Genomic DNA, 27,021 nt, shown 5'->3' with positions numbered 1-27,021 from the left:
GTTTATTGTTACGTCGCGTTCCATTAAAAATTCTGACCCTAATATTCCTTGGGTTTTAATTGGGAAGTCGTCGTCGACTACATGGAACGTGACGTCGTTGCCCAAGATGGTTACTCTTATTGTTCCAAGGGTAGAGACGGGATCATGTGAAATACCTCTCAATAATACTTGGTTTCCCGGGTCGATGTCTTGGAATCGCTTTACGGCCTGGATTTTTAACAAATTTACCTCCGAGCCGGTATCGATCATTAATTCGGGCGTTTTCCCGAAGTCCGTGGATTGGATTATTACGGATGGGACCTTACCATCGGTGTTTAGTTGCGCGGTGGCGATTCTAGTAGCGGTCTTTCCGTGTCCGCTTGTATTATGATTGGACGCGCTCCTGTTTGGCCCGTTCCACGGTACGCATCCATAGTTGTCCGTGGGGGCGGGGCGTTTCCCGAATCCCTTTGTCGGAAGGTTCCAGGGTTTCGGTCGTTGTTATTAAACATACGTTTCCTGCATTCCGAGATCAAATGGCCGGGCTTCTTACAATATCCACAAATTCGTAGCTCCGTAGGCCTTGAAGGAGGAGGTCGGTTTTTGTCCCAGTAAGGGAGCAGAGGTTTGGGCGCTTGGTGTCCATATTCCGCAGCGCGGTTTGGAGGATGCCTTTCGTAAGGTTGGGCGGTTGAACCTTGATTACCTCGACAGGACCGCGCGTCGTGGCCCGTTTTGTTGCAGAGTTGGCAAGTTAATTTCGGAGTCTTCTGCTCCGAAAATCGTAGGCGGTCCCTGTCAATCTTCTTGTCTACGAGCACGGCTTGATCGAACGCTTCGTCGAGCGTATCGAATTGGTGTTGCTGTAGCCTCATCCTAATGTGGGGGGGAAGTCCATCGACGAACGAATCTAGGGTTAGCCGATCTAATTCCTGAGGGCGATTTCGCGCGAAGTCGCGGTAGTATTCTCTGTCCTCTTCTAGAATGGCGAATCGGAGGTCCTTAACGCGTGAAATGTATTCCAGTATGTGCTCGTTGTTTCCTTTTATGACGTTAGCGAGTTCCCCACGATAGTGGTCCGATGATTTAGCAGGAGAAAAGGTACGTTTGAGTTGCTTAATTAGGTCGTTTACGGAGTCGAAGGCCCGATCCTCAACGGCCAAGTACGCATGGTCTTGCAGCTTATTTCTCAACAACCTCGTTAGCTGGGGTTCGGCTTGCGAGGGAATCAGAGCCTTAGCCCTGTTGCAGGCTCTCGCGAATTGCAACACAGACATGTTGTGACCATTAAACTTTGGGACCGTTTCTACGGCGTCTTTCAATTTGATCTGGGGCGATGGACCTTGGTCCGAAATGTCCCCGAAATTTAATACCGGTTTCCTATCGAAACGGGAGGAACCTGGAGTGGCGAAATTGTTCGCCGTTGGCGGGGGTACGAGAAGTTTTTCTATCATCTCGCGGATGGCGTGAATTTGATCGGAGAGGCCTTCAGGCGCGGGGTGCCTCGAGCCTGTAGCTATGTCCGAGTGCGTATTGGATTCCGGGTTTCTAATGTATTTCCCGTGCAAGCTCTCGATTTCGGCTTGTTTCTGTCGTAATAATTGCACTTTCTCCATTAATTCGGCGGTAGCGGAGTTTACAGCGTTAGCGGAAGCGCCCGCGATTTGGTCTAGTACGCAAGAGTCGTCGGTTTCGCCGTACACAGACATGGTTGTATTGTTTGGGGTTGCCTTAGAAATATTCTAATGTTTTCAGCGTCCGGTAGCCGTTATTTAAAAATCAAGGTGTTTTAAACCTGGGTAAAATTATCAAATCTAATGTAGCTCTTATTTGAGAGGAGGTAACTTTCTGAGCACTCGTCGCAGTTACTTATGGGGCGCCCTGGAATTAGAGGATTTCTGCACCGAGGGCAATATTTAGGTACGTTATACGTATAATAATAATGGGTCCAATATACTTCTACCGTATCTGCAGGCGAAAAGCTAGAGCAATTTAGGCAAATCTCGCTGCCGTCCGTGGTTGTTGCTATGCCGCCAGAAACGCAGATCAGCGCATTCAAATATGCTGAAATGCTTTGTAGTCTGCGGCTCCGGTAAGATAGCACGCTTCGAAGAGGGTATGTAATGCACATTCTAGATATAGGGACGTTGTGGGTACCGTATATACAAAGAACCTATTCTTTGTTAACGGTAGACGAACATCCCACCGCTGTCACCAAATTTATGTCACGTCCCGGGTGAAGGTCTTTTTTAGGGGAATGACATAGTTGGGGTAGATCGGGAGGAAGCCTTGGCACGAAAACCAGTTTCGCGACACAAGGCTAGTTGGGGGAGTTTAGGCACGAAAACCAGCTTCGCGGCACTAAGCAGGATAGGACTTTGGCACGAAAACTAGTTTCGCGGCACAAAGTGAGGCAGGAGTTAGGCACGAAAACAAGTTTCGCGGCACTAGGAACGATGGGAGTTAGGCACGAAAACAGGTTTCGCGGCACTAGGAACGATGGGAGTTAGGCACGAAAACAGGTTTCGCGGCACTAGGCACGATGGGAGTTAGGCACGAAAACAAGTTTCGCGGCGCAAGCAACCAGGGAAGGTAAAGCAGTAATCAAGCACCAGAGTGACACCCGTTAGACACAAGCATGGGTATTTAAAGTCCTGATAATTGGATTTACCGTTGCATTAATATAAGAAACCTCGCGTTATATTTCTTTATAATAGAGGTAACGGTATGGTCGTACAAGGCCTATACGAAAGTAAGCCTTGTAAACACTGTAAGAAATCCCGGAGTTCGCGAACCGAGATCAGCTGTTGCAGTGGCTTGTTATGATTCGGTAATTCCGTAACCGAAGGATCACTACAATAATTCGAAGCGTTATTTAGAATAAGAACGTTTATTCAGTTCAAAGCATATGTGGTAATATTATAATAATGCGTGGGACGTTGAGCATTAGCACAAAACATTTATATAAATGGTAAACAATAGCAATATATAGATGAACATGAAATATGCGAGTATTAGCAATAGACAAGAATATGAAAAGCAATAAGCGTTAGGAATGTTAAGATGATATAAACGATAAGCAATAATAAGAAAAGCATAAGCAAGAAAGTGTAATATAAATGGCGATGATATGCAGTGTTATAATAAGTAATATTAATTGCTCACAGTTGTTGTCGAAAGTGAATCTCTCGTCGAGAGTAGTTGCACTGAATTTAATGCACGTTAGTTAAATTGTTACTTTCGTTGAACTGTCTCTATGGAAGAGCTTTCCGTAGAAGAAGAGTCCGTAGAAGAAGAGAAGAGTGCTACGGCCTCTGGGGCCCTTGTATTTATACAGTGTTTAGGTATGAGGGGTGTGCGCGGTATGCACCGTGACTCATGCACGAAATATGCGTCGCAATAAGACTTCCGGGTTTTTTATAAAGGGCATTCGAAAAGGACTTCGCAATATTATTTCCGGGGTTTTTATGAGGGGCGCTCGAGAAGGGGGACTCAAACTAGTTACATGTGGTTTGCGTGTTTTGATTGGAACGGGGTAAGAGTGGCTTTGACTCGGTGGGTCGTAGGGAGGTCGTGAGACGTAGTCTCGATGTAAGAGGGTTTTTGGGACGAGGGACTTGTTTAGACTTTGAAGGTGAGGGAGGAGATCGTGCCTCGTAGGGCGTAGAGGGAAGGGGATTTCGTAGTAGATCATCTTGAGATAGGGACCGCTAAGGTATATCGTCAAGGTGGTCGGTAGTTGGGAAAAAGGGGTAAGATTTGAATTCGAGGGATTTTGGCGAAGATTTGGAGTTATTTGTGGGGAAGACTCTAATTACGACTGCGCGAAAAATAGTGGGACGTCACAATAATAATTAGAAAAATGCCAAATGAATAGAAATCCGTACATGAGTAGAGATTGGAACATTTACCTTATGGTCACGGCGAAGCGCTTGCATTTTTGCTGATTTTGTAGATTCGCGGTTGCCACGCGAATGTCTTAGATTACAAACGTCTCGAAAGTTCTCCAGTAATATAATACGTATAATATATAGTAGTGTACATAACGCGTGTGCTTGGGTGTTGCCTGGGCACAACACAATTCAATGGGTACAACAAAAATTTGTTCTTTGTGCTTATTGGAGCGCAAGCAGCTCTGTAACAATTCAACAAAATTAATAGTTACAAATTTTTACGAATGTATAATTTGTTGTTTTGTTTAACAACAGATAACAAATTAATATCTATAAACGATTTCATCATTTAAAAATATTTACAAACCTTAATTATTATACATGTTGGGGTGCTCCGCGTCGTCCTTCACGGTCGTCGTCCAACGGACTCCGAAGTTTCGGGTGAGAATGCCGGGACGGTAGGATTCGGTTGCGAACTGAAGGTTAGGGAATCGTTGCGGTTTAAGGGGGCCGTCTCCTTTTTGTTATGGTCCGAATCGATCGAAGCGCCCTTGTAAACAGACGGACCCTAATGAAACTACTGCGGTCGGTAAAAAGAAGTTGTACAATGGTGACATCTACCGGTACTCTACGTAGACGAATTTTTGACAGCATAGTTGCCGCATGTTCTGTTGTCTCCGTCTCTGCCGCACTGTTGCCACAGCTCCTTCTATTGAGAAGCTTGGAGGAATACGGCACAAGAGCTGCGTCTAGGCAGCGATCGCCGGGCTCCATGTACCGCTGATGGAGGGGGGAACATCGACAGGAGCGGTGGTTATGTGTGAGGAACTGCGGTGCGTCAGTCACGCACACATAACCACCGCTGTAGGTGTTTCCTCGTGCATCAGCTGTAGCTGGAGCCCGCCAATTCCTGCGTCTAGCATCAGAGCCTCGCTGAACGTAAAGGAGGATAGCACTATTGAAAGATAGAGAGGTTGAGTAGTGAAGTTAGGAAACATGTCAATGAAACAATACTAATTTAGTATTTATTTATACATAGAACGATGCAATACTTTGTTTAATCAATGTGCAAATTCAAAGCATACAATTTGAATAAGGTACATCACCGAAGTGTAACATGCCGATCGTAATGAAATTTATGAATGCTGTAATTCTTCTAAAAACATATGCCGCTTTTTTTCATCTAACTATACATCAAATTATCTTTTATATCAACAAGAATTGTCTGTTTCAATAATAGTTTTGTACATGGTTTTCTTCGGAATTGTTATTCCACGGTTGTAAAAATTTATCAATATAAACCAGAGTTCAGTACTAACAATACTGATATTTGGGAATGTCCCATTAAACGATTTTATTTAGCTACGATCCTCTGTTTGTTTGTTTGTTTGATTCAAATCTGGAAACTCAATTTTAAACCACTTCCAACCATCCAATTCCCTCGAAACTTTGCAGAGGTACGTAGTTTGGTTGACAATACAAAATTATGAAAAAACTCCGAGTGGGTGAAAAAATTACCTAGTCACCAATAAATAATAACCCATAACAATAAATCAACCATTCTTCAAGCAAACTGTTAAACTGCATACAGCAATAAGAGTAATGTAAATCCACAAACACTAAAAACTAGAAAAAGTATATTAAAAAATTTGTAATAAACGATTTTATGAAAAATGCATTAAAAACTAAAAAATAATTATTTTCTTATATTACAATTTCGATGGTGTATTTTCACATAAAATCGTGGAGCAGGATATCTCGCAACAAATTCATTTCGACACTTGAGGCTATACTAAATTGATTCATATTCTGTTATGAAATATCCTGAACCACGTTTTTATTTAAAGTTGAAAAACACCATCGAAATTGTAACACAACACTAGAAGTATTTTTTAGTTGTTAGTGCCTTTTTGACAAAATCGTTTAACAGAACATTTTTTTATATATTTCTTGTTTCTAATCAAGTTATAGTCATTACAATAAATCAATCCAGCTTCATTGTAGAATTGAAATTCGACATTCAAGGTTTCGCCCCTTTGAAATGGACAATTACAGATAAAAAAGTATATATTTTTTTAAGAATACAGTATTGTCTCGTTAGCGGCTCGGTTTGGTGTACACCAGACATGGGCAAAGATAATATCTAGATAAACTCGAATAAAAGATACTTTACGTTTATTCGTTATTCGCAACTTCGAATAACACGATTTATCTTTATTCGAAACATAGCGGATAAATAAATTTATTCGAAGTGAATTTATTCGGCAGCGGAAGATAATTTTTTTATTCGTGGAACTTTCATTCGAACCGTCGAAAAGGTTTTCATCTTTATCCGTAGTTTATTCGACTTTTATTCGAAGCCTTCGCGCTGAAGATGAAAACCTTATTCGACGGTTCGAATAAAAGTTCCTCGAATAAAAAAATTATCTTCCGCTGCCGAATAAATTCACTTCGAATAAATTTATTTATCCGTGATGTTTCGAATAAAGTTAAATCGTGTTATTCGAAGCTGCGAATAATGAATAAATCTAAACCGTGTTATTCGACGATTCGAATAACGAATAAAGATGAAGTATCTTTTATTCGGCACGTTATTTAAATAATTGATTATCTAGATAATGCCCATCTTAGGTGTACACGATGTGGACTTTTCGCTATGCCCACGACTGAAACCGAGGGAGAACGGGCGGGCAGACGCGACGCGTTGATGTTTTTCTCGCTCCGTCTTTCGGACGCCGTGACACTCCGTCCTTTACGTTCGCGCCTGTCGCGCACGCAAAGCGTCCCATCTCGCTCCCCACTTCGGCCAGAAAGAAGCGAGAAATGAATACTCGGAATTAGGCCTTTGTTCACACTGACTGTTCAACACCGATCCCGATCAGCGATCCGCTAACGAGACAATACTGTAATAATATTATCTTCTCTCATTTGGTGTATTTCCTCTTCTTCTTTGACGGTCTTCCTACAATTTTCTTAGGTCGCTCGTACCGAAAGATGACATAGGCAGTGTGGATCTATAACACATTATGAAGTTCATTAGGAAATACTTAATTATAGTTTTGTAAACGTACAAAATTTTACTGTAGATGTATAAGCTGTTAAACTTTACCTGAAATATGGTACTTATCATTCCATTTGTCCTGACATTACTGTCCCATAAACCATGTTTGCAGTAATTTGGTAAAGAATCCGCCTGTAACAAATGATCGCAGACATTTCTGTAAGTTTTATATAAAAGTAAAAATTTGTTTCAATAATTCGTCGAACATCATGTATACCTGCGAGGCCCGTGTGAATCAACCTGGCGCATTTGATCGAGCCCGATTCCGTCTGTCTGCTCCTGTGAACTAGAGCTGTTACTTTTTACCCGTCGGGTACTCGGCTACCCGAAACAACTTCAAGGAATTGAATGCTTTATTGTCTATGGTATTGTTTGATATTAGATAAAAATGATCGAACAATACCACATTCAATGGCTTGAAGTTGTTCCGGGTAGCCGGTTACCCGACGGGTCAAAAAGTAACAGCTTTACTGTGAACTTAGAAATGTGTCTGAAAAAATTAAAGGGTGAATTAAATTTATTATTTCCTTCGTCACTTTCTTAGCAAAGTGACAACGGTGTCGATCGACTCGCGTGATCGTATGATCCGCGAGTGAAAGTGCCATCGCTGGCACTTGTCACCACTGACGATAGTCAGCGGTGCGACGCCGGATCGATCATATTTATTATTTTCTTCTTCACTTCTTTGGGGAAGTGACGGCGGCGTCGATCGACTCGCGTGATCATATGATCCGCGAGTGAAAGTGCCATCGCTGGCACTTGTCACCACTGACGGGGTCAGTGGTATCGCGCTTTACAACGCGGTGCGACGCCGGGCCGTTATAATAGTTTCATTATTTCTGGAGGGAGACCTTTTTCGCTTTTTCAAGCTTTTCGGTTTTTCTTTCGCTCTCTCTCTGCTAGAATAAATTGTGGCTCCCGAATAGTCATGCACCTATTGTGCCGACTATCTATTAATTCGAGTAGCATGCATTCTAAATAAAATTGAACAAGTTTTGGCTCCATTTCTCTTTTCCAAAACGCATCATCTCTCTCTACTTTTATAGATTTCAGCCCTTTCGGGGTCCAAAGGCAAAATATACAGTACTTTCTGTCAGTAATGTGTAACTGGCCTTGTATTTGATAAAAATAGTGATGCGTTTTACTTATTGAAATACCAGCGTTACGCGTGAACATGCGCCGGACAGCGGGAACTTGTTCAATAGCTTCTTCTGGCGTAAAGTTCTCCGCTGATTTGGGGCATTTGATTTCCGCAATACCCTCTTGACCGATGATACCATCCGGTGAAGCTCCTAAGAAGGGAATGCACCTGTCGATGAAAAATCCACATTCCGCAATATCTGTATATTGCTTCTTCAATTCTTCGCGAGCAATATTCTCGCATTCTTTCCCGTATTCCACCGCGGGTGCACTAATTATCTTCGGATAAAGAATTGATTTTACTGTATTTGCGCAAAGCGTGTCAGGTCGGCGACGGCACACTTGTCCAAAATTGGATGCTGTCAACAATTTGGACCTGTACTGCAACCATTTGCGGTTCTTTGCTTGTCCGATTGTTTCATCTTCAATAGCATGTCTTTTCTCTTGCCAGTCACTGAGCATTTGCATATGCTTTTCCCGCTCCAGTTCATACATTTCGGATGGCATGTCTGGCTTCTGTGCATTTTGTCCATAATCACAATCTTTCTGCGAGGGCAATTGCTTGCGTACATATCGCGCAGCCTTCGTTTCCTTCTGTTTTGCAGCTTTCTTTTCCTTTTCTTTCTTTTTCTTTTCTTCCATTTGGTGCAGAACCTCGGGCGTTTTCTTCTTCATAACCGCATCCAATCGCGAGTGCACTTGGTTACTGTTGTACTCCACGACAGCAGCAGCACATCTCCCTGTATAAGATCCTCTTTCGGCGAAATTTAATCTTTTTCCGCCAGTGTACTTGGCAATTAGTCCGTTCAAACTTTCCACAGCGTTATTAGTAGTATTATAGAGTAAGCTCTCCGCATGAGCTAATAGTGGACGAAGTATTTCTTTCACGTCCTGGTACACTCCAATTTTCATCAAGTCTGGAACGATGTTTTTCTCATTCTCTTTATTCTTTCCATCGCAGAAATATTCTAGTCTTGCACACTCTGCGTGTTCACCAAACACGTGGCTTGGAACATTCTGTATGTCGCCATACAAATTCTTCGTTCTCTCATCGATTGATACATTCTGATTGTATCTAAACTTTGCGGCTTTCACGATGTCCGTGCGCATCCGCCGAATGCTACTTTCCACAGTTTGTCTCAATGGTCCAGATGTGGTCTTTTTTACAATCGCTTTCATTTTTGTGCAAAAGTTTCGCAACAAATGATTCGTGCATTCAATCTTTTGTACACGAATCTATCTCTTATATGGGTCCGCATCAATAATCTTCTTATACACGCTACTGTCCCCATCAGCAATCAGTGTAGAATAAACGAGCCCACGTTTTTCTACGCTAGAGTTGAATCCTTCTACTATAGCATCGCTTTCCATAGCAGTCGATGCTCGAGATGTTTTCCAGTTTTTGAAACATGTGTGCTTTCGGGGTCCTTTCTCGTTTTTCGCAGCAACCCGACAAATTCTGCAAACTTTGTTTCGAACGCCGCAAAATAAAACTTTTTTCGTGTGATAGCCAACTATCACGCCGACTCCAGGCGCAGAATCGTAACATCCACTGCGGTAGGATCTCTTCATCCAGCTTCCGCCGGCCACAACGGGGATGTGAGGGGTCCCTGACCCGGGAAGAACGTCGCCTCTTTCAATCGCCAAACGTTTTTCTTCTTCAGCCGCTGCTAACATCTCTTCTTCTGCAGCGGCAATTGCGGACTTGACGAATTCATCTTGATTCTTCACGAATTCTTTCTTCGACATGCAACGTATGTTCACTCCTGCAAAAGTGTGTTCCAACTGAGCATAACTGCCTCCACATAAAATTGTTGCATTAACGGCGCCCTGATTGCTATCCACTTCTTCGGCTTCGTTCGATTGATTGTGGATTTCAGCTTTGTAATGGCATAAAGTGCACATTACGCTGAAGATGCTCTTGAAGCCACACCGTTTCACACCAGTTATACGTAGGTGTTCAATGCCGCAGTCTTCCCTATGTTTTGCATGTTTACCTATTTTCTGCAATTGAGCAAGCACATTTTGAAAATTCATTACATCGTTGCTATTTAGGAGACGCGATTGCTCTTGCGACTCGTTCTTCGCAAATTTTTCTATAACGAAGTTTTCTTCTTCGTTACTTTCAACATCAAATTCTTGAAGCGCCTCTTCAGTTTCTCCCAAACTGGCCGTATCAGTGTCTACATCGGATGGCGAGTGCATTATCTCTTGGTACTGTTACGTGCCGCAGCCTTTAATGTTCGAGCGGCACGATTTTTAGACGCAATATCGATTAGGGGTATCCCACAGTCGTTAGACTATCAAGTATTGCTGGATTGAGTTTATGATTTAGAAAAAGCAAGGAAGCTCGCCGCAGTCGTAACAGTCGATTCTTTTAGTTAATAATTATTTAGGTACCTTCTCAGAAGGATAAGGGGTAGATTTTGGGATCGTCGTTGCTCCAGTCCCATACGGGTCTTTTCAATGGAATCAGATAGGTAATTCACTAGTAGAGTTTGAGTATAAATAAAATTTTAATGTTGAATAACGGATGAAATCAAAAGAACATAACATAAATTATGGAAATGATCGATCAATAATTGTATAAAGTTCAGGTACTAATATAATTGATTATAATTTCTGACTAGGGAAATCCCACAGTCGTTTGACTGTCAGAAATTATTAGTTAGATGCATTCAATTTTAACAGTGCCAAATAAGTGGTAAAGAAAAAGATAAGACAGGGAACTCACCAGACAGTCGCAATAATATAAATGTAAATCTGCTTTTAAATTCGCTTTTTGAGTTTTGGAAAACTTTCTGGATCGCTGATAAACCTGAATCAGAAAGAAGAATTAGACGCGAAAACACACACACACTTGATTTGAATTATAAATTGAAACGGAAATAATGTAAATTAAATTATTAACTGAGTAAGTTAAGCGAATAATTAGTTTTGAAAAGTTTAGGATTTGAATTGTTTCGCAAAGTTGAGTCTTTCACGCGGTTACACAGTAGACCGGAGAACTCTATCTCTATAAGACTTCGCGGACCCAATGACACGCACCTCACGATTTATCGTCACAGAGTGTTGCAGCTTCACGCTCTCGGCAGCGGCCAGGGTGGGTCCGCGTCGAAAAAGCTTACACTGCATCTTATCGCTTGACCAGGCATGGGCCCGTCTACTTAGCGAGGCGGGGTGTATGTGTGTTTGCTCACATCCATCCGTCATACTCTCTTGATTCAAATATATGATCGAGAAAATTATTTTAACTGTATTTGCGGAACATAGGTACGCACTATAAACCATGACATCAACACAGTACAATTTCACACAGCTGAAGGCCTTTTCCTCATCATACATAAATTTATATACACAATTTCTGACTAGGGGAATCCCACAGTCGGTTGACTATCAGAAATTGTGATAGGGGTCTAAAAGAACAATTCCTAACTAATTAACAATCCACGAAACGTGCGACAAAACCGTGGGAAGGCGTCGTTCCCTGCATGGGTGACCGGATGTAAAGTATACAATTCTGTCAATCTTCCAAGAAGGAACCCAGTGTGCGCATTCCTGATGTAGCCGTTACTGGTTATGTTACAATGTTTAGCGCGACGGTCAGAGGTGCGCTCAACGAGGGCTCTCCCACAATGCTGCAAGGCATTGTTGAACCACACTCCCGCCGCTTACACAGAGCGAATTCGGTACAGCAAGAGAGCCACTGGGTCTTTCGGAGCGCGACTTTCTAGTGAGAACGCCGCTGCGTTAGCACCGCCTTATCCTTATCACGGGACTACTAATTTATTATTAACTAACTAGGCGGGAGTATGATCAACGAGGGATTTCCCATAACGCTAGGCGTTGCTAATGCATACCCCGTCTTAAAAAGAAAAATTTTTCGTTCCGAACGTAACATCCTTCCCTCCTTGGAATCATCGTCGTCCCCGACGATGTATACTGAAGGTATAGGTACAGTAGCGCTTATGGACGTATATGTATATGGATGTATGTGCTCAGGTTGCATTGGACTAGGGAAATCCCATAATGTTTGCACATTGTCGCAATGCAATCCTGTTACAATTTAGATGGGTCTAAATAGGGGCTCGTACATCAGGTCGTAGGTAACATGTAGAAAATGGTTGCGTTTGTACTTTGTGGATCGCGTAATCTGGGTACCTCCGATGTATAAATGTATTGGCTCGGTCCTGTGACCCCTTGTCACTACCTTGTAAGCGCAAGTTAATACCGGTTTGCCGATGTTTTGGCACCTCTCTACGTTGACTATGGCTATTTCAGGGCACTGCCGCAGCATACCGCATATGTCCTCGTCGGAGATTCCTTGATTCTCCCTACAGTGTACCTCCACCAAGCCCTTGAGGAACTGCAGGAACCACCCTCCGACGCTGGGATGCATGTTGTTGGCACTCAGGATCCGGAGTTTCTGCATTTGTCGCAGCGGTTCCAGTGTGAATTCTCCTTTGATGTTTGTGTAACCACTGATGTTTAAGGACGTTACATCCTGCATATGCAGCGCAATTTCCGAAACGAGGCCGGAGGCTACCCATCCGCAAAACGTGAAGCTTAGGCTGGTCACATTTTTGTACCTGAAGGGGAAAGAAACTGCCATCTCCACTGGCCCCAGCTCCAGTTCAACAAACTCTCCCCTCTCGGCTGCTTCATTGTCCTCCTCCATTTCTATTTCAGGAACAGACTCTTTAAAGGAGCAAAAATGAAACTTGATTATTGTTAAAGTGGCGTGGAGGTTAATATTGTCAATTAACACTTGTAGAATGGTGTGATCTATTAGGCCATCGCATTTGCTTATGTCTAGATAATCCAGGCTCGTTAATTCCTGAAGCATTTTCGATAAGTTTTTAGGTTTTAATATTATACAGTCGTGGAGAGTAAGCTGTTGGAGATCTTTGGTTATGGCTAACAAGGATCTACCGGTAATATCTGTCCCCAGTGCGCAGAACGATCTCAAGTATCTGGCAGATCCCAGCACATTGAACAGCCCTGGGTCCACTGGTCCGTCGCATCTCCCTAGTTTAAGGCAGGTCAGTCGTGGTGCTGGAGGTTCCATTTCCCTCAATGCCGACGGTCTTATAGTTACCGCGGTTAGGTCCAAAGACTCCAAACCAGGACAGTTTTTAATCGCAATAGCCATTACCTGTGGTTTTAAATTTTTAGCCAAGTTTTCTTCATTTATACCTATACTCTTCAGACAAGCGCCCACCCTCATCATCAACCAGTGGAAGGAATTGGTTGTTATCAATTTCCCTTCCCACGCGTTCGGCCAACACCAGTTGTTGAGGTCAATATGACGCATATGGTGATAGGAGGCAAGCCTACCTTGGCGCCATCGTCTGGAAACCATTTCCAAGCGACCCCGATCTGCGAATGGCAAATAGCTGGCAATTTTTGCAATACATTCCGTTGGTAGGGGAATTTTGTCGCTTAAGTCAATTCCCGGAAATGGAGTCACATCGGGTCGTGGGGGAATTAGCTTTGAGCTGTTCCATGAATCCGCCATCAGCACCCTCAATTTCCTTTTGTGGCATATTATTCCGACGTCCGCCGCAGCCAAGGCCTTCCTTGTTCCGTCTAGAGTTGCGAACGTTAGGAATGCGCAGTTTCCCGTTGTTTTCCTCATTACCACCGCATGCTCGACACCATAAGGGCGAAATACCTCGATCAGCTTCTCCTTTTTTGTATATGGAGACAAACGGCTGATAAACAATCGCCGTTCCGTGGAGTTTTGTTGCCACTGACTGGACGATGCCATTTCGCTATACACTACAGACAGTTAAACACAAGCAAGATCAAATTATGAAATAATAAAATCATTATCAAAGGAGCAGAAGAACAATAAAAGAGTTATAACTAACAACAATTTCTGACTAGGGGATTCCCATAGTCCTTAGACTGTCAGGGTTTGTTGTTATACATATTGCTAGCAATTTATCATTGCCCTCTGAATAGGCAATGGAGGTTTGTTTTGCGAAGTATTTGATTCTTGTAATGGTATTGGTGCTGGTTGGCTGGTTGAAGCTTCCTCTGGTTCGTGGTTCGAGTCACGCTTCCTTAGGAACCGTATCCTGCATAAGGTCTTCAGGGGGTTCCAAAAATGGTAAATCATCAATCCTATTATGATTACGGCCTGTACCGCTATTGATCCGTACGTCAATGACAAATGTGATTTCCTTGCTCGATGATGTTCTCCAATTTCCTCTATTTGGGCTTCAATTTCATACAACGAATCAGATGTGCGTTCTAATTTATTAATGTCATTTGAAAATAGATTCTCTGTGGTGTGTTTCTCTTTGGAGTACTGATAGATTTCAGGTGATATCAGGCTAACGTTCAGTAATAGATTAGGAATGTAGTAATAGGAATCCTTGCTTAAGTACGTTTTTGATCCTAGCAAGGTATGATATCGTGTTTTTGCAAAACATTCCGGATGTATTTCCAAGATTCCTGTTCCAACTATGGTGGTGTGAGTATTCTTCTGTCGACCGCATAGGATTTGCATCGGTTCCGGTTGTTCAAATGAATATAACCATCCGCGAAGCGTAGTTAATTTTCGCCAGGAAGGTATATGATAGGGCATGATTCTAATATTACACAAGCGTAAGAATTTCGGATCTGGTTGAAGTAATAGAGAAGTTTCGCATGTTCTGTGAGCTATGTCTTGCAATGGGACGTCCTGTGGGCAAATGTAGTAATGCCATGCCCAGGTGCAGGAATCTATGAATGCATTATCTGATCCGAAGAATTTGGAGTGGTCAGTGCTTATACCTAAATATGGAAATTCCGGTAAGATGAAAGCCGAAATTGCGGTTCTATTACTACTTCCTGCATCGCCAGAACTATTAACGTACTGAGGAATTGGTAATACGTGTAGTTTGTACAGGTCGTATTCAATCCGATTTACTAATGGTATCTGTACTGTTACGACTATTTTTCCTGTTATATACTTTAGGTTGACACGAGATATCTTGACGAGATCCTCGATTCGTTGATGGTCCCTCGGTATTGGAAGTTCATAATCGACCATTGAGTTATGTATTTCATTTATTATTGTTTTGAAACTAGATCCGCTCAGTAATGATGGGTGTAATTTTCCGTTGCGTGCAGTGCTCAAAGCCGTGATAAAACGTTGCGTGGTAGTAATGTAATGATTTAGAGAGGTTTCAACAGATGCTGAATATTGACTCATTGCTACGCTGTAGTTCAAGGCCAACTGTTTATCCACTTGCAGTACTAAATCCAAAATCTTTTGTCTATTAGTTTTTACTTCTGCTGCAACTCGGTTGAAGGTTTTATGAACATTATGGAGGTCACTTATGATTATATGTGTTTGATTTTTGACAAGTTGGGTGATTTTTCTCTGATCGGCATATGTCTTATCTATTTCCTTGTTAATGTATTCAGAATCGTAACTGTCTAAAGTTCCAAATGGGGCGTGGCTAATTGAACCTATGAATCCGAAAGGTGCATTCCTGCGTGTAATAGCTTTAGGCAAATTATGTGATTCATATTCTGGCCTCTTAATTTCCATGCTCAATTCCATTAGTTCCTTTTGTAGTTCCGATGCTTCTCACACTCTATTTGTTAAGTACTTTGTTCGTAAATAAGAATCACATGGTATCGTGGTTGGAAATTTAGTGCAGTGGCGACGAGTTTGTTCAATGTTCCCGACTTCATATGGGAATTCTGCTACTACTTTATCTATATCTATAACTATTATGAATCGCCAATCAGCCCTTTGAAATCTAATCGCGTTGATTTTTTCGAAGTATAAACCCGGGTTCAAATCCGTACGTGTCAGTCTGTATAGTTCCTGGGTCCGCGCGGTATGTTGCAGAGCAAGTAAGATTATCAGTCGGGTCAGTGTCATCCTTCTTCCTGAATCAGTCCAATCGATCAATTTAGTTGTAATTTATCGACATGTTTGGTGAGCATTTTACCACTTTCATCCCTTAACAACACATTATTGCCTTCCAATATCCCAATAATCTTATATGGTCCGTGATAACGCTTGGCGAATTTTCCCCTTTTTGGTTCTACTAAAACACGTACCATATCCCCTATTTTGCATTTGAAGGGTCGGGCGTTCCTATCATAGTACACTTTTGATCTTTCCTTTGCTTGAACTAAATTTTGTCCTGCTATTACTTGCATTTCTGAAAGTCGCGTTATTAAATCATGTAAATATGAATTGTATGTGACTAAATTCTCGTCGTTCGGGAAGGAACTTGGGCAACGCGCAAGTTTGCCAAAAACTAATTCATACGGAGTAAAATTGGTAGCTTCGTGAACAGATGTGTTATAAGAAAACATAGCGAAGGGTAGGGGAAATATGGGTAAAATCGGGACGCTAAGGATGAAAGCTCATAACTTTGACATTATTAATGTAAAAAAGAAATTGAAAGTAGGGTTCATTAGACTAAACTCTTTATTAATTAATAGTATAAATCCATTTGATTTAAAACAATAAGAAATACAAAAAAATTATGATTTAAAATTTGGTCCGTTTTTACGGTTTTACCCCATGGCCTGGGTAAAACCGGGTACCATACTAAAAACTGGCCCTAGCACCTATAGCAACGGAATTCGTCCAATTCTTCAGTCCCCCAACCAGTGCAGCCTTCGTGAGCCCACTTACAACAAGCTGTACACTGCACCCACCCTTCATTCAATTTGGATGAACCATAGGATTCTTTGCAATAATTGCAAATGTCTTCGTTGCTCCTCTTATCATTGTTTCCATCACTACTACTATCATTATCCTTCAGTCTTTTATTTAATTTTGTAGTTTTCTTTTTTTTTAGTTGTGGTCCTTTAGCAAAATTTAGTTTTAATTTTGATAACTTCCTCTTTTTCGGTTCTTTGTTATTTTCTTTGCACTCCTCAAGTTCCTGTTTATAAGGAGACGAGGTAATAATGGCGGTTTTTCCTCGACGTCTATTCGTTTGAATTTTGCGAGTCATATGTGGGACTGGAATAATATCCGCAGGTGATACGATTAGTGTTGAAGAAGACGGTTTTGTTGGTGTAACAACTGTTGCTGCTATTACAGATTTTTCTTTTGCAGTTGTCAGTTTAACCGTTGATGTTATTTTATTGTTGTAAGAACCAACTACTTCTTCAACCAGATCTCTGTCGGTGGTAGTAGCAGCAGCAAAATCGATATCCGAAAAGATCTCAGGATTAGTTGGACAAATTCCTGTTTTTTTAAAACCTGCCAGAGCATTTTGTACAGTTGCTGCTTTGCAGTATGCGTCTCCAAACAATTTAGATATTTGGAACTGACTTACACTGCGCCCAGGATTATTACGGAGCCACGTCGTTACCTCTTGGCTGTAATACGTATTCAAAGGACGCATGAAACTTATGTCAAGCGGTTGCAATCTATGCGTGCAATGTGGTGGAAAACTAAGAATAATTACACCATTATCTCTTGCTTTTTCAATTAGAGGCAAATTTTTGGTGTGCGTTGTGTGGCCATCGAGGAGAAGTAGAACTGGGCATTTTTTTGTGGGTTTGACCGATTCAATAAAATGGTGTAACCAATCTACGAATAAATTACTTTGAATCCATCCGCTTGGATGGCACGCCGCAACTGTTCCGGGTGGTGCACCGTCGAGCAACTCGGCTTTCATCCGAATTCGGGGAAATATAAGAAATGGAGGGACATACATTCCTGATGCACTAAAGCAAATCACAGCTGTTGTGAATTGCCCTCTTTCTGCTGAACTAACTATTCCCACTTGTTTTCGCCCCTTTGTAGCGATAATCTTAGAATGTGTTTTGGGCACAGTGGTGATACCCGTCTCATCGACATTAAATATTCGATTTGGTGGGAATTTGTGGGTATCTATTAATTGGGTTAAAAGGTTAAAAAACTTAGTAACATTAATCTTGTTAAAACCCATTGCTCTCGCTATTGACGTTGGTTCTGGGGACCGAATCGAAAGTTTAGGGTGGCGTTTCAGGAAACCATACAGCCACTCATCTCCTGCCAGTCCTTTTGCTTTATTAAAATTATGATTTATATTATTTGCTTCGGCCATTTGAAACGCAAGTCGTCGTATGTCCGTACGGGTAAGACCAAACAAACGATTTTCCATTGTCATAATATGTTGCATTATAAGATTTTCTTGCTCAGCAGAAAAAATAGTGTGGAAACGACCTAGGCCTTTCTGAGACGCGATTTTTATATCTCCACAAATTTTTAATTTTTGTACTCGATCCTCTAGTGTAGATTGAGGCACCTCGTATCGTCGTGCTGCTAACCTATAACCCATTTTCCTATTTGTAACATCCAGAATAGCGTTCCGCATGTTTTCTTCATCCCACGACTGCCGGGTAGTGACTCGTTTGTAATCACGGGGCATTTTGTTGAAGCCTGAAAAATAACACACATTTTGTCCAAAATCGGGTACCCGATATTACCCCGTACGGTTTTACCCCAGCATACAATTTTGTAAATATTACGGATTATCAACAATACCATGGCGAAATACAAACAAACTGTCTTAGTTATTTACACTTTAATATGCAACAATTAACTTAATTCACACAAGAAAGTACTTACCTGAACACTGTCAAAAGTATTGTAGGTTCTTTAAGTATCGAAAATTAGATCATAGCCTTCCAAAACACACCAGACGATATAACCTCACTATGCACGATTGTAAGACGATCGTCTTTTGTTGATGGAACAATGCACATCGTGACAATATGTGGCTGCAACGACGCGGGAAAATTTAAGGCCATTTTAAAAATAATAGCACGTCCCGGTTTTACCCAGGTACCCGGTTTTGTCCATATTTCCCCTACTAATCTATCCCAATCATCAAAATCATTCATATAATGGCTAATATATTCGGTTAACACTATGTGACTTCTTTCTAATGCGCCATTAGTTTGGGGTCTGTAACCAGATGTAGTGACATGTTGAATTTTGAAGATTTTTGCTAAGTTCCGAATTATCTTATTAATGAAACTAGTAAACTTCCGGAGGCACCTGAGTGTCTCCGTAACAAAGGGCTATTTCGATATTGCTATCCTCAAATGTATTCCTTAATATTTCTATTAACGTACCTTGAGGTAATTCGTCCGTAAAGTCACCATTTTGTGAAATTCTTAGACCCCGTATATCTAGATCTATAAGAATCTTCCTTAAGTTCTGTAGACCAAGTTCCAAATCCCGAATAGAAATTTTATCAAAATGTTTCTTTTTTATTACTACGCTGAATATCCTATATTTACCGCGTTTGGTTATAAGTATCTGTCCTATTCTGGGCTTTGCCTCTTTCAGATCATTACTATTAATAATCCCCAAGTCGGAGAGCAATATACTTACTGGTGTAATAAGTTCACAATCGGATGAAATGAAATGAACATAATTTGATCGGTAATACGTTAAATTTTGTCTCGTAGAAATTACGATGTCTTTACTTTTGTATCGCGTGCTCCGAGATTCGATATCCGGAGGTATGTAATCAGCGCTCGGAATATACAGGGTGTCCCACTAAGGAGTGGACAGCGCGATATCTCTTAAAGTATTGTCGATAAAAATATAAAAAAAATAGGGAATTGCATGGTTCGAGGGGGCCCATTTATTAGCGCGAACGAATTTTGTTTTCGATTATTATTTTAAAAGATACGATGGTCAAGTTCGGTTTTTCAAATGGAACTATTTTTTTTGAAGACCTGAGTTGATAGTGCGTTCCAAGACAAATTTAATAAGCTTTAATGTATACACTTTATTTCCACTGGTTTTTAAGATATTGCGCTTGCAAAATTACTGATTTTCACTGGAAGAAAACCCTCTGGAATGGCAAAAACCGGGGGCGGTCTTACTGGCGCCACGGGTGGCACTGCCTGTTGAAATGGATACTTACCTGCCAAAGGTCTACGCCAGAAATGGCAGGCCCAAAGGCTGGACAATTCTTTTCTTTTGACACAATCTGCTCCCTATGGTTGAAATTTAGTCTAGCAACTTTCACTCCTCCTAACCTAACCAATCCAACTTGCATCCCTCCCAAAAGAACCGGCCATCCGAGCGTAGAAGCAAGTGCGAAATAAAAGTAACGATGCGCTTCTCGATACCGCAGATGTACCTACCTAAGTAGCATTTCTGACGGAAAAGAATTGTCCAGCTTTTGGGCCTGCAAACCCTGTCGTAGACCTTTGGCAGGTAGGTATCAGTTTCAACAGGCAATGCCACCCGTAGCGCCAGTAAGACCGACCCCGGTCCTTCCTATTCCAGAGGGTTTTCTTCCAGTGAAAATCAGTAATTTTGCAAGCGCAATATCTTAAAAACCAGTGGAAATAAAGTGTATACATTAAAGCTTATTAAATTTGTCTTGGAACGCACTATCAACTCAGGTCTTCAAAAAAAATAGTTCCATTTGAAAAACCGAACTTGACCATCGTATCTTTTAAAATAATAATCGAAAACAAAATTCGTTCGCGCTAATAAATGGGCCCCCTCGAACCATGCAATTCCCTATTTTTTTTATATTTTTATCGACAATACTTTAAGAGATATCGCGCTGTCCACTCCTTAGTGGGACACCCTGTATATGGAGGATGAAATTGGGGTTTTTGGGAATAGTTGTCGAGGAGTTGATTTTTGAGTGAAAGGTTCTCTACCTCCCTCCTTAGGAATTCGATCGGCAGTTGGGTCTGGAAAGGGTGTCGAAAGTGCTATAGGATTCGAATCTATCGTTGGAGTAGGTAATGTTGAATGATACCTAGGCTTATTTATGATCGTATTATCTGATATTGTTGATTCTAATTCTGTTTCTTCCGGGATATTTTCCAATTGAGGAGCCTTGCTGGCTAATTCTTCAACCCTTGTATTTGGAATTGGATTTTCTTTCGCGGAATCCCTAGCTTGTTGTAACAATTTTTCTATTCGCCTATTCAATTCTTCGTCCCCAGTATCGTCATCATATGGAGCTAATTCTTGTAATATTTCTTGTCTATCTTCGTCCAAAGTGTCTCCCTCAGAAAGAGCATCCAATAGAACAAGTTCCTCCTCAACTTCCTGTAATAAAGCGCTTTTATCCTGTAATGATTTTTCAAATTTACTGAAAGACTTTTGTAGCTCTTCTAAATCTATAAAAGTGGACTCTTGTTTATCCTGATTTTCACTATCACTATCGCCAGCTTCGGGTAAATTAATGGCAATAGCTCTATCTAATTCGGACTCGCTCCCTTTTTTCTGTAATTCCGCACCGGCCACTGTACCACCCTGCGCCTCTGGAATTTTAGGATTCTCCTCCATCCGTTCAGGATGAAACCCCAGATTCGGCAGCGTACTCCTACGTTGGCGGAATACAGGCGGATCTGACTGTTCGTCATCGGAATCGTCATCCTCCGCAAGAGAAAGCTCTTTAAATGTACCTAATTCTTGTGTTTTAGACAACGGTAATGACTTAGACGATCCCGGCACTTCAGTAGCTTGAATCTTTGAGCGTGTTCTAGTTGCTATTGCACTGGTATCCAACGGTACAGGTTGTTTTGATTTACCTTTTGAACCTACTGACCTTCCTATTTTTGAAGGTTTATTTATTGGTAATAATTTTGGACAATCAGGAACGGGTTCCGAATTTGCGTCATCAGAGGAATCCGATAAACTGAAGTCATCCGACGAACGTAGTTCATTTACTATGACTGGATTCCTTAACAAGGCATCAGCATTTGTGTTTAATTTTCCTGCTTTATGAATAAATTCGTACTCGTATGCAGCGCAATTTCCGAAACGAGGCCGGAGGCTACCCATCCGCAAAACGTGAGGCTTAGGCTGGTCACATTTTTGTACCTGCAGGGGAAAGAAACTGCCATCTCCACTGGCCCCAGCTCCAGTTCAACAAACTCTCCCCTCTCGGCTGCTTCATTGTCCTCCTCCATTTCTATTTCAGGAACAGACTCTTTAAAGGAGCAAAAATGAAACTTGATTATTGTTAAAGTGGCGTGGAGGTTAATATTGTCAATTAACACTTGTAGAATGGTGTGATCTATTAGGCCATCGCATTTGCTTATGTCTAGATAATCCAGGCTCGTTAATTCCTGAAGCATTTTCGATAAGTTTTTAGGTTTTAATATTATACAGTCGTGGAGAGTAAGCTGTTGGAGATCTTTGGTTATGGCTAACAAGGATCTACCGGTAATATCTGTCCCCAGTGCGCAGAACGATCTCAAGTGTCTGGCAGATCCCAGCACATTGAACAGCCCTGGGTCCACTGGTCCGTCGCATCTCCCTAGTTTAAGGCAGGTCAGTCGTGGTGCTGGAGGTTCCATTTCCCTCAATGCCGACGGTCTTATAGTTACCGCGGTTAGGTCCAAAGACTCCAAACCAGGACAGTTTTTAATCGCAATAGCCATTACCTGTGGTTTTAAATTTTTAGCCAAGCTTTCTTCATTTATACCTATACTCTTCAGACAAGCGCCCACCCTCATCATCAACCAGTGGAAGGAATTGGTTGTTATCAATTTCCCTTCCCACGCGTTCGGCCAACACCAGTCTCTTCGGAGGCGTGGGTTCGTATCCCACCGCTGCCACCAGATCTGTTACGTGCCGCGGCCTTTAGTGTTCGAGCGGCACGATTTTTAGACGCAATATCGATTAGGGGTATCCCACAGTCGTTAGACTATCAAGTATTGCTGGATTGAGTTTATGATTTAGAAAAAGCAAGGAAGCTCGCCGCAGTCGTAACAGTCGATTCTTTTAGTTAATAATTATTTAGGTACCTTCTCAGAAGGATAAGGGGTAGATTTTGGGATCGTCGTTGCTTCAGTTCCATACGGGTCTTTTCAATGGAGTCAGATAGGTAATTCACTAGTAGAGTTTGAGTATAAATAAAATTTTTATGATGAATAACGGATGAAATCAAAAGAACATAACATAAATTATGGAAATGATCGATCAATAATTGTATAAAGTTCAGGTACTAATATAATTGATTATAATTTCTGACTAGGGAAATCCCACAGTCGTTTGACTGTCAGAAATTATTAGTTAGATGCATTAAATTTTAACAGTGCCAAATAAGTGGTAAAGAAAAAGATAAGAAAGGGAACTCACCAGACAGTCGAAATAATATAAATGTAAATCTGCTTTTAAATTCGCTTTTTGAGTTCTGGAAAACTTTCTGGATCGCTGATAAACCTGAATCAGAAAGAAGGATTAGACGCGAAAACACACACACACACACACTTGATTTGAATTATAAATTGAAACGGAAATAATGTAAATTAAATTATTAACTGAGTAAGTTAAGCGAATAATTAGTTTTGAAAAGTTTAGGATTTGAATTGTTTTGCAAAGTTGAGTCTTTCACGCGGTTACACAGTAGACCGGAGAACTCAAAATCTTTGAAAAGTTTAGGATTTGAATTGTTTCGCAAAGTTGAGTCTTTCACGCGGTTACACAGTAGACCGGAGAACTCTATCTCTATAAGACTTCGCGGACCCAATGACACGCACCTCACGATTTATTGTCACAGAGTGTTGCAGCTTCACGCTCTCGGCAGCGGCCAGGGTGGGTCCGCGTCGAAAAAGCTTACGCTGCATCTTATCGCTTGACCATGCATGGGCCCCTCTACTTAGCGAGGCGGGGTGTATGTGTGTTTGCTCACATCCATCCGTCATACTCTCTTGATTCAAATATATGATCGAGAAAATTATATTAACTGTATTTGCGGAACATATGTACGCACTATAAACCATGACATCAACACAGTACAATTTCACACAGCTGAAGGCCTTTTCCTCATCATACATAAATTTATATACACAATTTCTGACTAGGGGAATCCCACAGTCGGTTGACTATCAGAAATTGTGATAGGGGTCTAAAAGAACAATTCCTAACTAATTAACAATCCACGAAACGTGCGACAAAACCGTGGGAAGGCGTCGTTCCCTGCATCGGTGACCGGATGTAAAGTATACAATTCCGTCAATCTTCCAAGAAGGAACCCAGTGTGCGCATTCCTGATGTAGCCGTTACTGGTTATGTTACAATGTTTAGCGCGACGGTCAGAGGTGCGCTCAACGAGGGCTCTCCCACAATGCTGCAAGGCATTGTTGAACCACACTCCTGCCGCTTACACAGAGCGAATTCGGTACAGCAAGAGAGCCACTGGGTCTTTCGGAGCGCGACTTTCTAGTGAGAACGCCGCTGCGTCAGCACCGCCTTATCCTTATCACGGGACGGCAATATGTCGAGGCGACGATGCTTCGAAGAAGGGGTTCTGATTTTACTAATTTATTATTAACTAACTAGGCGGGAGTATGATCAACGAGGGATTTCCCATAACGCTAGGCGTTGTTAATACATACCCCGTCTTAAAAAGAAAAATTTTTCGTTCCGAACGTTCAGTGCCTTTTTGACAAAATCGTTTAACAGAACATTTTTTTATATATTTTTTGTTTCTAATCAAGTTATAGTCATTACAATAAATCAATCCAACTTCATTGGAGAATTGAAATTCGACATTCAAGCTTTCGCCCCTTTGAAATGGACAATTACAGATAAAAAAGTATATATTTTTTTAAGAATACAGTATTGTCTCGTTAGCGGCTCGGTTTGGTGTACACCAGAGATGGGCAAAGATAATATCTAGATAAACTCGAATAAAAGATACTTTACGTTTATTCGTTATTCGCAACTTCGAATAACACGATTTATCTTTATTCGAAACATCGCGGATGAATAAATTTATTCGAAGTGAATTTATTCGGCAGCGGAAAATAATTTTTTTATTCGCGGAACTTTCATTCGAACCGTCGAATAAGGTTTTCATCATTATCCGTAGTTTATTCGACTTTTATTCGAAGCCTTCGCGCTGAAGATGAAAACCTTATTCGACGGTTCGAATAAAAGTTCCTCGAATAAAAAAATTATCTTCCGCTGCCGAATAAATTCACTTCGAATAAATTTATTTATCCGTGATGTTTCGAATAAAGTTAAATCATGTTATTCGAAGCTGAGAATAATGAATAAACCTAAGCCGTGTTATTCGACGATTCGAATAACGAATAAAGATGAAGTATCTTTTATTCGGCACGTTATTTAAATAATTGATTATCTAGATAATGCCCATCTTAGGTGTACACGATGTGGACTTTTCGCTATGCCCACGACTGAAACCGAGCGAGAACGGGCGAGCAGACGCGACGCGTTGATGTTTTTCTCGCTCCGTCTTTCGGACGCCGTGACACTCCGTCCTTTACGTTCGCGCCTGTCGCGCACGCAAAGCGTCCCATCTCGCTCCCCACTTCGGCCAGAAAGAAGCGAGAAACGAATACTCGGAATTAGGCCTCTGTTCACACTGACTGTTCAACACCGATCCGGATCAGCGATCCGCTAACGAGACAATACTGTAATAATATTATCTTCTCTCATTTGGTGTATTTCCTCTTCTTCTTTGACGGTCTTCCTACAATTTTCTTAGGTCGCTCGTACTGAAAGATGACATAGGCAGTGTGGATCTGTAACACATTATGAAGTTCATTAGGAAATACTTAATTGTAGTTTTGTAAACGTACAAAATTTTACTGTAGATGTATAAGCTGTTAAACTTTACCTGAAATATGGTACTTATCATTCCATTTGTCCTGACATTACTGTCCCATACACCATGTTTGCAGTAATTTGGTAAAGAATCCGCCTGTAATAAATGATCGCAGACATTTCTGTAAGTTATATATAAAAGTAAAAATTTGTTTCAATAATTCGTCGAACATCATGTATACCTGCGAGACCCGTGTGAATCAACCTGGCGCATTTGATCGAGCCCGATTCCGTCTGTCTGCTCCTGTGAACAAGAGCTGTTACTTTTTTACCCGTCGGGTACTCGGCTACCCGAAACAACTTCAAGGAATTGAATGCCTTATTGTCTATGGTATTGTTTGATATTAGCTAAAAATGATGGAACAATACCACATTCAATGGCTTGAAGTTGTTCCGGATAGCCGGTTACCCGACGGGTCAAAAAGTAACAGCTCTACTGTGAACTTAGAAATGTGTCTGAAAAAATTGAAGGGTGAATTAAATTTATTATTTCCTTCGTCACTTTCTTGGCAAAGTGACAACGGTGTCGATCGACGCGCGTGATCGTATGATCAGCGAGTAAAAGTGCCATCGCTGGCACTTGTCACCACTGACGGGGTCAGTGGTACCGCGCTTTACGACGCGGTGCGACGCCGGGCCGTTATAATAGTTTCATTATTTCTGGAGGGAGACCTTTTTCGCTTTTTCAAGCTTTTCGGTTTTTCTTTCGCTCTCTCTGCTAGAATAAATTGTGGCTCCCGAATAGTCATGCACCTATTGTGCCGACTATCTATTAATTCGAGTAGCATGCATTCTAAATAAAATTGAACAAGGTTTGGCTTCATTTCTCTTTTCCAAAACGCATCATCTCTCTCTACTTTTATAGATTTCAGCCCTTTCGGGGTCCAAAGGCAAAATATACAGTACTTTCTGTCAGTAATGTGTAACCGGCCTTGTATGTGATAAAAATAGTGATGCGTTTTACTTATTGAAATACCTGCGTTACGCGTGAACATGCGCCGGACAGCGGGAACTTGTTCAATAGCTTCTTCTGGCGTAAAGTTCTCCGCTGATTTGGGGCATTTGATTTCCAAAATACCCTCTTGACCGATGATTCCATCCGGTGAAGCTCCTAAGAAGGCGATGCAGCTGTCCATGAAAAATCCACATTCCGCAATATCTGTATATTGCTTCTTCAATTCTTCGCGAGCAATATTCTCGCATTCTTTCCCGTATTCCACCGCGGGTGCACTAATTATCTTCGGATAAAGAATTGATTTTACTGTATTTGCCCAAAGCGTGTCAGGTCGGCGACGGCACACTTGTCCAAAATTGGATGCTGTTGTCACGTCCCGGGAGAGGTCTTTGGGAACGTCGACAAAGGGGAA

At 41.5% G+C, this 27,021-nt stretch overlaps 1 protein-coding gene and 1 long non-coding RNA gene across 2 annotated transcripts in view; both read left to right on the top strand.

The window, feature by feature from the left end:
- Positions 1-27,021, top strand: part of LOC143368050 (ubiquitin carboxyl-terminal hydrolase MINDY-3 homolog) — a 207,655-nt gene that overhangs the window by 115,605 nt on the left and 65,029 nt on the right. The gene's annotated exons all lie outside the window — the stretch shown is intronic.
- LOC143368095 (uncharacterized) lies at positions 24,471-25,760 on the top strand. The gene is made up of 3 exons (XR_013085149.1): positions 24,471-24,670; positions 25,190-25,324; positions 25,536-25,760. It is a non-coding gene; the product is annotated as an uncharacterized LOC143368095 (long non-coding RNA).

This window comes from Andrena cerasifolii, chromosome 4 (genome assembly GCF_050908995.1).
Source record: "Andrena cerasifolii isolate SP2316 chromosome 4, iyAndCera1_principal, whole genome shotgun sequence".
NCBI classification, from domain to species: Eukaryota; Metazoa; Arthropoda; class Insecta; order Hymenoptera; family Andrenidae; genus Andrena; species Andrena cerasifolii.
The sequence above is the reverse complement of the archived record's forward strand: the minus strand, read 5'-3'. Positions and strand labels throughout refer to the sequence as shown.